The sequence below is a fragment of the Ailuropoda melanoleuca genome, chromosome 5 (genome assembly GCF_002007445.2).
Source record: "Ailuropoda melanoleuca isolate Jingjing chromosome 5, ASM200744v2, whole genome shotgun sequence".
Taxonomy (NCBI): domain Eukaryota; kingdom Metazoa; phylum Chordata; class Mammalia; order Carnivora; family Ursidae; genus Ailuropoda; species Ailuropoda melanoleuca.
The window spans coordinates 101,010,992-101,020,847 of NC_048222.1; positions in this window are offsets into that span (position 1 = coordinate 101,010,992).

The following is a 9,856-nucleotide window of genomic DNA, read 5'->3' on the forward strand; positions in this document are numbered from 1 at the left end:
TTGGTCATGATGAATAATCCTTTTAATGTACTGTTGGATTCTATTAGCCAGGATCTTGTTGAGGATTTTGGTGTCCATATTCATCAGGGAAATCGGGTTGTAATTCTCCTTTTTGTTAGGGTCTCTGCCTGGTTTGGGGATCAAGGTAATATTGGACTCATAGAATGAGTTTGGTAGCTTTCCTTCTGTTTCTATTTTTTGAAATAGCTTTAGGAGAATAGGTATTATTTCTTCTTTGAATGTTTGGCAGAATTCCCCAGGAAAACCGTCTGACCCTGGAGTTTTGTTATCTGGAAGGTGGTTTATCACTGACTCAATCTCTTCATAATTAATTGGCCTGTTTAAAAAATCAATTTCTTCCTGTTTCAGTCTTGGNATTCTTTTTCATTCATAATTTTATTAATTTGGGTCCTTTCTCTATTCTTTTGGAAAAGTCTTGCCAGTGGTCTGTCAATTTTATTAATTCTCTCAAAGAANTTGCAATTTCAATGGTGCTGGTCGTGACCTCTCCCTTTTCAGTCATAATTTTAATAATCTCAGTCCTTTCTCTTTGTTTTTGGACAAGTTTTGCCAGTGGTCTATCAATTTTATGGATTCTCTCAAAGAACCAGCTTCTAGTCCTGTTGATCTGCTCTACTGTGGTTCTGGTCTCTAATTCATTGATTTCTGCTCTAATCTTGGTCAACTCCATCCTTGTGTGTGGATTAGGCCTGTCCCTCTGTTGCTGTTCCAGCTTCTTGAGGTGAGAATATAAAAATTGCATTTTGGATTTTTCTATTCTTTTGAGTGAGGCTTGGATGGCTATGTATTTCCCCCTTCGGGCTGCCTTTGCAGTATCCCATATGTTTTGGACTGTTGTGTTTTCATTCTCGTTGGTCTCCATAAATTGTTTAAATTGATTTTTGGTTTCCTGGTTTATCGAATCATTCCTGAGCAGGATCGTTCTTAGTCTCCAAGTGTTTGAGTTTCTTCCAAATTTTTCCTTGTGGTTGAGTTCCAATTTCAGAGCGTTGTGGTCTGAGAATATGCAGGGGATAATTTCAATCTTTTGGTATTGGCTGAGACCTGTTTTGTGTCCCAGAGCATGATCTATTCTTGAGAATGTTCCATGGGCATTTGAATAGAATGAGTATTCTTTGGTTCTGGGGTGTAGTGTTCTATATATATCTATGAGGTCCAACTCGTCGAGTATGGCATTCAAAGCCTTTGATTCTTTGCTTAGTTTTTGCCAGGGTGTTCTGTCTATTTCTGATAGTGGGGTGTTGAGGTCCCCTACTATTACTGTGTTCTTATCTATATGTCTCTTTATTTTGGTTAAGAGTTGGCTTGTGTATCTTGCTGCTCCCCTGTTGGGGGCATATATATTAATAATTGTCATATCCACTTGTTGAATACTTTCTTTAAGAATAATATAGTGCCCCTCTGTGTCTCTAACTACAGTCTTTAGTTTAAAATCTAATCTGTCTGATATGAGAATTGCTACCCCAGCTTTCTTTTGAGGTCCATTNTTTCTTTTGAGGTCCATTTGCGTGGAAGATGGTACTCCATCCCCTTACTCTAAGTCTGAATGCATCTTTGGGTTCAAAATGAGTCTCTTGTAGACAGCAAATGGATGGGTCATGTCTTTTTATCCAATCTGCAACCCTGTGGCGTTTTATGGGAGAGTTTAAGCCATTTAGATTGATAGAGATTATTGACAGATATGATTTTAATGATGCCATTTCTCTTTAAAGTCTTTGTATCGGTTGTGACTTGCTGCTCTGTATCACTCTTGGGGCCTTTTTACCTTTATAGAGCCCCCCTTAATATCTCCTGTAGGGCTGGTTTCGTGGTTACGGAAATTGGTCAATGGCTGGCGATTCTGGAAGGTCTTTATTTCTCCATCCATTCTGAATGACAGCTTGCTGGATAAAGGATCCTTGGCTGCATGTTTTTCTCTGAAAGAGCTTTAAAAATGCCCCCCCAAGCCTTTCTCTCATTCCAGGTCTCTGTAGACAGGTCTGACGTAATCCTGATACCTTTGCCTTGGTACGTGAGAAATTTCTTTGCCCTGGCCGCTTTCAATACTGTATCCTTGGATCTAATATTTGTGAATTGCACTATGACGTGAAGTGACGTAGGCTTGTCGTGGTTGAGCTTGGGAGGGGTCCTCTCTGCCTCTTGGACACGAATGTTTGTTTCCCTTGCTAGATTAGGGAAGTTTTCAGCTACAATTTGTTCAAATATCTCTTCTAGACCTCTGTTTTTCTCCACCCCTTCAGGGATGCCGATGATTCTGACATTGGATCGTTTCATAGAGTCAGTAATCTCCCGTAATCTACATTCGTGGGCGTGGATTTTTTTAAGACCAGCTTCTATTTTCGTTTTTTCTTCTACTAACCCATCCTCCAATTCGCTAACGCGTTCCTCTGCCTCGGTGACCCTGGCCGTCAGAGCGTCTAGTTTTGACTGCATTTGGCTCATAGAATTTTTAATTTCTGCCAGGTTCGCTCTCATTTCCACCCTTAGGGATTCTATATTCTCAGCAACGCTTTCTCTGATGCTTTTTTCAAGTTTACTCATCATCTTGACCATTGTTGCTCTGAATTCCATTTCTGATAATTGGGATACATCCATATGTATTAATTCTGTGGCCGAGGCCAATTCTGTGGCAGAGGCCACAGACTCATTATCTTTTCTTTGCTGGGGGGGACTTCTCCTTCTCGTCATTCTGATGAAGAGAGATTGCAGGGTTGTCCAGAGCCCAAGTGTTGACTGGGACCCAGGCCGTGCGCCCTTGTTTTATAGAGATCTTAGGGATGTGGGCTTCTTCCTTAAAGAGTTTATTTATTTATTTGAGAGAGAGAGAGACAGTCAGCAAGAAAGGGAACCCAAGCAGAGGAGTGGGAGAGGAAGAAGCAGGTTCCCGGTGGAGAAGCCCGATGAAGGACTCCTTACGGAGCGTTGTGATCACACCCTAATCCGAAGACAGGACCGTGCACCCTTGTTTTATAGGGATCTTAGGGATGTGGGCTTCTTGATTTTTCAGCCTGCCATCTGGAGGGGGGGCCTGCAGCGCTGATACTCAGGCAACCCTGTTTGGGAAGAGTGTCCGTGTCCCCTGCGAGGGGGGATGGGGGTGAGCACACTGTGAGCCGGTATTTCTAGGCTCTTGTTCTCTGGTGGCTTTCCCTGGTGGTTTGCTGTGCCTCTTCTGAGAGTCAGAGCAGCAGCGGCTGAATCTCAGCCTCTGTCTCAGAACAGAGGGATCGTGGACTGTTCTCCACTGATGTTCTGGCCACTTTAACTCTGTTTCTGTTGGTGCTGCTCAACCCTGCAGCATCCCGGGATGTGCGCCCCACACCTGGCGTCCCAGCCCTCACTTCCAGGGCCGGTGCGTCTCTGTCCTTTCTGTTTCTAACGCCGCCCGCCACCCCACGCACGGTCCCGGAGCTCCTGGTCTCAGTCTGGATCCAGTGAGCGCACCGGGTTTCCGGAGTTCCGTGAGAAGTCTGGTGGCGCGCTTTCCCAGCTCAGGGTCTCAGTCTGCTGTCTCGCGGATGCCATCCGCGAGTCTGCCCGCTCCCTTGTGCAGGTGGCTACTGTTTCCCGGCGCCCGATCGTGGCGGCTCCCTCCCCCTTCCGTTTATCTTCCGATATCTGTGCGCGGTTTCATGGCTCTCCGCTTCGTACCTCAATACTCAGCACTGGAGATGTTCATGTAGAGATCCAGATGTATCTTCCTGTGTCTCAGGCTGATTCTGTGGATGTTCAGGCTGGTCTGGTACCTATCCAGCTCGACTCAGGGGACCAGCTGGAAAAGGGGTCCTCTACTCCTCCGCCATCTTAACTCCCCTCCTGTCATCACTTTATATCAAGGGAACATGCTCTGGAGGTCACTGGTCACTGTGCTAACATTGGTCAGCTGGCTGAGGCCGTGTTGGTCAGGCTTCCCCACCAAGAGTTACTCTCTCCCATGTGCTTACAGTGTGTTTTCCCAAGCAGGAAGACCCAAATAAGTAACTTTCTTGACAACTGTGGGTTGAATAGGTATCCTCAGTGAGGATCCAAAGCAAAGGACCTGGCAGATAACTGAACAATCAGTATTTCATATAGGTACGATGAAGAAATTTCAGACAAACTCTTTGTTAAAAAAGACAATGTTCCATGAAGAATACCCTTATAACATTGGAGAGGGAGAGGCCTTTCTAACTGACTCAAAATCTAGAAGCCATAAAAGATTGATAAATTAAATTTCAGCAAACACTCATAAAAACTCTACATGGAAACAGCAAATGGGAAGAAGTATTTGCAACTCTTAACAAAGATATAGTGGTGTTTTCATTATTTTTAAAAGCCTTATTCCTCTTACAACTCAATAATAAAGAGATAAAAATGTGAACAAAGGATCTGAATGGACATTTCTCCAAAGAAGACATACAAATGACTAATAAGCACATGAAAACTGCTCTAACATCGTTAGTCATCAGAGAAATGCAAATGAAGACCACAATGAAATACCACTTCACACCAACTAAGATGACTATAATAAAAAAGACATGATAAACATTGGTGAGGATATGGAGAAATTGGAACCCTAACTCAGTGTTGATGGGAATGTAAAATGGTTCAGCCACTTCGGAATACTGTCTGATAGTTCCTATAAAGATTAAACACAGAGTTACTCTATGACCCAACAGTTCCACTACTGGGTGTATATCTGAGAGAATTGAAAATATACATGCACACAAAAATTTGTAGGCAAATATTCATAGCACCATTATTCATAATAGTCAAAAAGTGACAACAACCCAAACATCCATCAGCTAATGAATGGATAAATGAAATGTGGTATATCCATACCATGAAATATTATTCAGAAATCAAAGGAAATAAACATGAGGGAATCTTGAAAACTTTATGCTAAGTTAAAGAAGCCACATATGGTATAGTTCATTTATATGGTTGATTTATAATAGACATTTGAATAGACAAATGTAGAAAGCCAAAAAGTAGATGAGTGGCTGCCTGGGGCCAAAGCAGGAGTTGAGGGGAAGTTAGGGGATGGTGGGTTGTTTGAGGGCAATGGCTAAAAGATCTGGGGTTCTTTTGGGGGTGATGATAATGTTCTAAAAATTGATTGTGGTTATGGTTGCACAAGTCAGAATATACTAAAGAACATTGAATTATATATTTAAGTGTGTGAATTATATGGTTGTGAATTACATCTCAATAAAACACAACTGTTATATAGAAAAAAAGACAAATTTAGGTAACATGAGTATAGAAGACCATTTATGATGCATTTTTTTTAGATAAAGTGCATCATGATATAGATTTGAAATTTATTTTGAAAGCAAAGAAACTTCCCCCAAGGTGTAAATAATTTCATTGTTTAAAGTAACTTAGAACCATTATAAAAAGAGAGCATGGAAAAAAAAAAAGCATAGAAAGAAATACACATGATCTAAAACATAGCTGTCCAATAGAACTTTTCTGCAATGATGGTAGTGTTCTATACCTGCACTGTCCAATAAAGTAGCCACCTAGCTACACATAGCTTTCAGGCACTTGACATATGGCTAGTGAAAGGAGACTGAATTTTAAACTTAAAAATGTTTTAAAAGCACCAAAAACAAAAAGTATGTTTTGATTCCTAATGGAAAGTCCTCCTGGGGTCATTCCTGCCAGAAAGCTGGTTTTTTTCTTCACCTTAATGTCAACTTTTCCTGAAAGACTTTTTTTAAAAAATATTTTTATTTATTTGAGATAGAGAGTGAGTGAGAGAGAGGGGGCAAGGGCAGAGAGAGAGGGAGAATCTCAAGCAGACTCCCTGCTGAGCAAGGAGGGCAAGCCCAGCACTGGGCTCAATCCCAGAACTCTGAGATCATGACCTGAGCTGAAACCAGGAGTCGGACCCTCAGCCAGCTGAGCCATCCAGGTGCCCCCCCCCCAAAAGACTATTAAGTAACTCTCAAGTCATACCAAACTGAATTAAATCCCAGACAAAACAAAACAGTGTAGCACAGCTGGAATGTGGAAGCTGATTCCAGAAGGAGAAAGAAGTAAGCTCTATAAATCAGGACAGCAGCCTAGGAAGGGAGGAAGATTATAGCCCTGAAAAAGAGAAAGCAGCAAGCCCAAGCAAGGAATTCTCTAAACCCCAGTAATGTAAGAAAAGCTCAATGAGGCTAATAAAATAATGTACTTAACTCAGACTAAACAAACAAAGCCTAATAACAAGTCCCTAGTTAGGAAATACTAATAATCAAATTAGCTAAACAGTTATAGTGTTTAGGATATTTGAAACTGATTCCATCTTGATTTACCAAAGTGTTCAATAAATTCAGTTATTTATTTATGTTAAGTCCTTCTTACAGGAATTCCTTTTAAAGTTTCAATAATACTCCCTTGTAGTAAAAATTATGGAACTTAGCTATTCAAATGGCCATTTGGTTATAATATTGATTCTCGGTTGTAAATAGGTTTCTGATTGGATGTGTACATGTCTACCTTTCCTTTCAGGCAGGAAAAGGTACAGTGGGAGTTAATATCTGAACACATATGGTGGAAGTTGTGTCAAGTAGACATAGAAAAAAGAGACCAGTTTATATGAATGGAACTAGAGGTGTTTTAACTTTTTAAACAAGCCTTTAAGATCAACTCAGTTTTTAAAAATTGGACAATCTAATCACACTTGTGATGAAAAGGTTAATTCTTCCTTCAACATCCTTACAAACTTGGCTCATTCGGAACAAGTGGGCCCCGTAAATGTGTGAATGGGCAAAAGATGGTCAGCAAGTAGTCCATTTCATGAAGCTGATAGGCTGGATTTTCTTTAAAATTTTGTAGGCAGCAGTATGTTATGAAGACAGGTGTCTCATTCAAGAAAAGCAGCTAGTCATTCCAAGTGAAATGTATGCTAAATCCTAAACTGAGCTCACATATCATTTGCTATGATTTTTATCTCAATGGATTTGGAGTTTTTATTTTTGTTTTGAATTTTTAATCGCAGATTCAAAGTGATTAAGCAGGATTGCAAGCACTATATGCAGCATTTTGCTGAGATTTTTATCTTTCAGTGATCATCCAAATGGATATTGAGACTGGTAAGGAACCAAATCTAAAAGGATATTTAAATGCAAATGATTCATAGTTCAAATTTCAACATAGAACAAAGGAAGGGACATTTTTATGTGGAATTCAGAATTTAATCAATGCAAATTTTCATTTGATTATCTGAAACATGCACAGAAGGCCCATGGCTAAAGAGGAAACATGCACCCTTTTAGAAATTTCAATTTTATTTAATAAGTGTTTATCCTTGTAGCATATAGAGACATAATTTGATATATATTTTTGAATCATACTCAAAACAAATTTAATTTTCAATTTTTCTCAAAAAAATGCAAGCAAAATCAAAGCTCTCTCTTCATGAAATTACTATTGGTATCTCTTGAGAGACGAGAAGTCAAAGATTTATATATAATTTTTACATATCATTTTGGAGATGGTGAAATGGATTACTGAAGTAAAATTTTTAAGATATTAATTGAATAATGCTAGTAGGATATAATTCAGGACTCACTGTTCTTTGTTATAAAAAAGAGTTATGTAAAATCCATATGAATGTTTTACTACTCACAACTCTTACCAACAAATCCTTATTGAGTGTCTAATTTGTTACAGGTGCTATGCCAGACAATATCCATATAACCATAAATCACACACAAACCTGCCACTGATTATCTCTAACCCATTAACATTTTATAGACTTTAAAATAAAGAAGTACCATAAACAGAATAAGATTCTCTAGTCGACTCTGACATCATAGGTTTGGGGCCACAAGGAAGGAATGGTCAGTTTTTGTTTATTTGTTTTTTGTGAATGCTGTGTGTTGGGAGAATCTGGGAAACGTTTTGTTGGGGAGGTCATGCAACTCAGTGTAAACCTGGCTAGAAACCATTTTTTGGCTTTACCCAACACGAGGATATCATCTTCTTCTCCATTGCATTTACTGGGATGAGTGATAAGGAGACAAGGTAGAAACCTCTGGGGAAGAACAATCATTTATTTATGTCGAAGTAAAGTTTTCAAAGTCAAAAACACTATTCGCAAACAAAATATATAGTGAGTATATCCAATATTTAATTGATGACTAAGAACACTGGCACAATAGTGAAGCTGGTTTAAAGTAGGATGCCAAAGGTAGAGACCTATATCTAGTCAATGTAAGAGTCTTGCATAGAACTGAGACCTTAGACATAAAACTGGTTGAAAGCCTGATATGCAAAAAAGCCATGACTTATGAACTTATATATTCCACCAGACAGAAACCATTTGCATCTCTCCTGGACCATAACAAACTTAATTTTCTATAAGCTTGCATCAAACTTAGAGAGACTGGGTTCTAATCAATCAATGGTAAATAATACACCAAATTAAGTAAGTTACCATCCCCTGGTAAGTCAGCTGACCTTTAGGCTCATAAAGCAAAGGTCCAATCTGACATAGAAAAAGCATATGATCACCCCACTCTGTTTTTTCATTGGTGCCTGACAAACCACCCCAAAACCAAGTGGCATAAAACAGTTATTTCATGCTGCTCATTGGGGGTCAGAAATTTGGGAAACAGATGATTCATCTCTGATCCATGTGGCCACAACTGGAGGGGTGGGGCTGTAGTATTCTCTCCTAAGATGGTACCTTCACTCACATGCCGGATCTGGGCTGGCTTCTCCTAGTAGCTGGAGGATGCATATTTCTCTCTTTCACACATGGCAAACTCAGAGCAGTCAGAATTACAACATGGCTTTTGGCTTCCCCTAGAAAGAAATTTCAAAAGAGCGTATCCTAAGACACCAAGGCAGAAATTGCCAGGCTTCTCATGATCAGATCTCCCAAGTCCCAGAACGTCTCTTCGGCTACATGCTTTCGGTGAAGCGGATCTCTCAGGTCAGCTTATACAACGAGAGAAGGGGAATATACTCCAATCCTGCAGGGGAGAAGGGCACGTGTGTACCGGGAGGAAAGGAATTGATCGTGACCCGAGAGATACGTCATCCCTTTGCCTTATACATATTTTGGATGTATCTATGTGTGTGTGCTTGCGTGTGTGTGTGTGTGTGTGTGTGCGTGTAATACATCCATTAAAGAGGGGCTCTTCTGGGAAAAAAACAGTAGCCTCAGAAATTCCACAGTGAATTTTTCTGCATTGGCTTCTAATTCATGCGATCATCAGAGCCAGAGACTGCAAAATCTGAGATCTTCGCTGCCCATGGAAACCCTGGGGCAAGAACACACGATGAAAATAGAAGGGGTGCTTCCAACATCTGCACTTCAGTGAACACAGTGATTATGATAGTTGCAAATAAATAACTTTAGGTAGGTTTCCCCCATAATGATTTACTTAAGGTGAATGGTACTTAAACTTGTTCTTAGAAACCCCAGGTACTATGACAGCATAACATCGCTTGATAGCCAATTGCAATATTTAACTATGGCATTCTCACAGCTTTCATTGAGTAGGAGAGCCCAGGAGGAATTTGGAGACCTCTGCTCTATACATGGTCTGCCTGCTGAGTCATGCACAGAAGTTGGTCTCCGAGGAGCTGGGGCACTGTACTGAATCTGGTTTGTTTGCTGTGTGATTTGGAAAATGTCATTTAATCTCTCAGAGCCTCAGGTTCCCTGACTATAAAATAAGAGGTACATTCTTAATACTTTTAGAAAAAGAGCACATTCTTAGTTCTCAAAATTCCACAGGTGGGCTTTGGCAATCTTCAAAATATCCCTTGCATCTCATTACTTGTGCTATCTCTCCTTAGCTTTTCCTTAACTTATTATCCATGTTCTGTTTTCTTAAGGCCCCCCAAA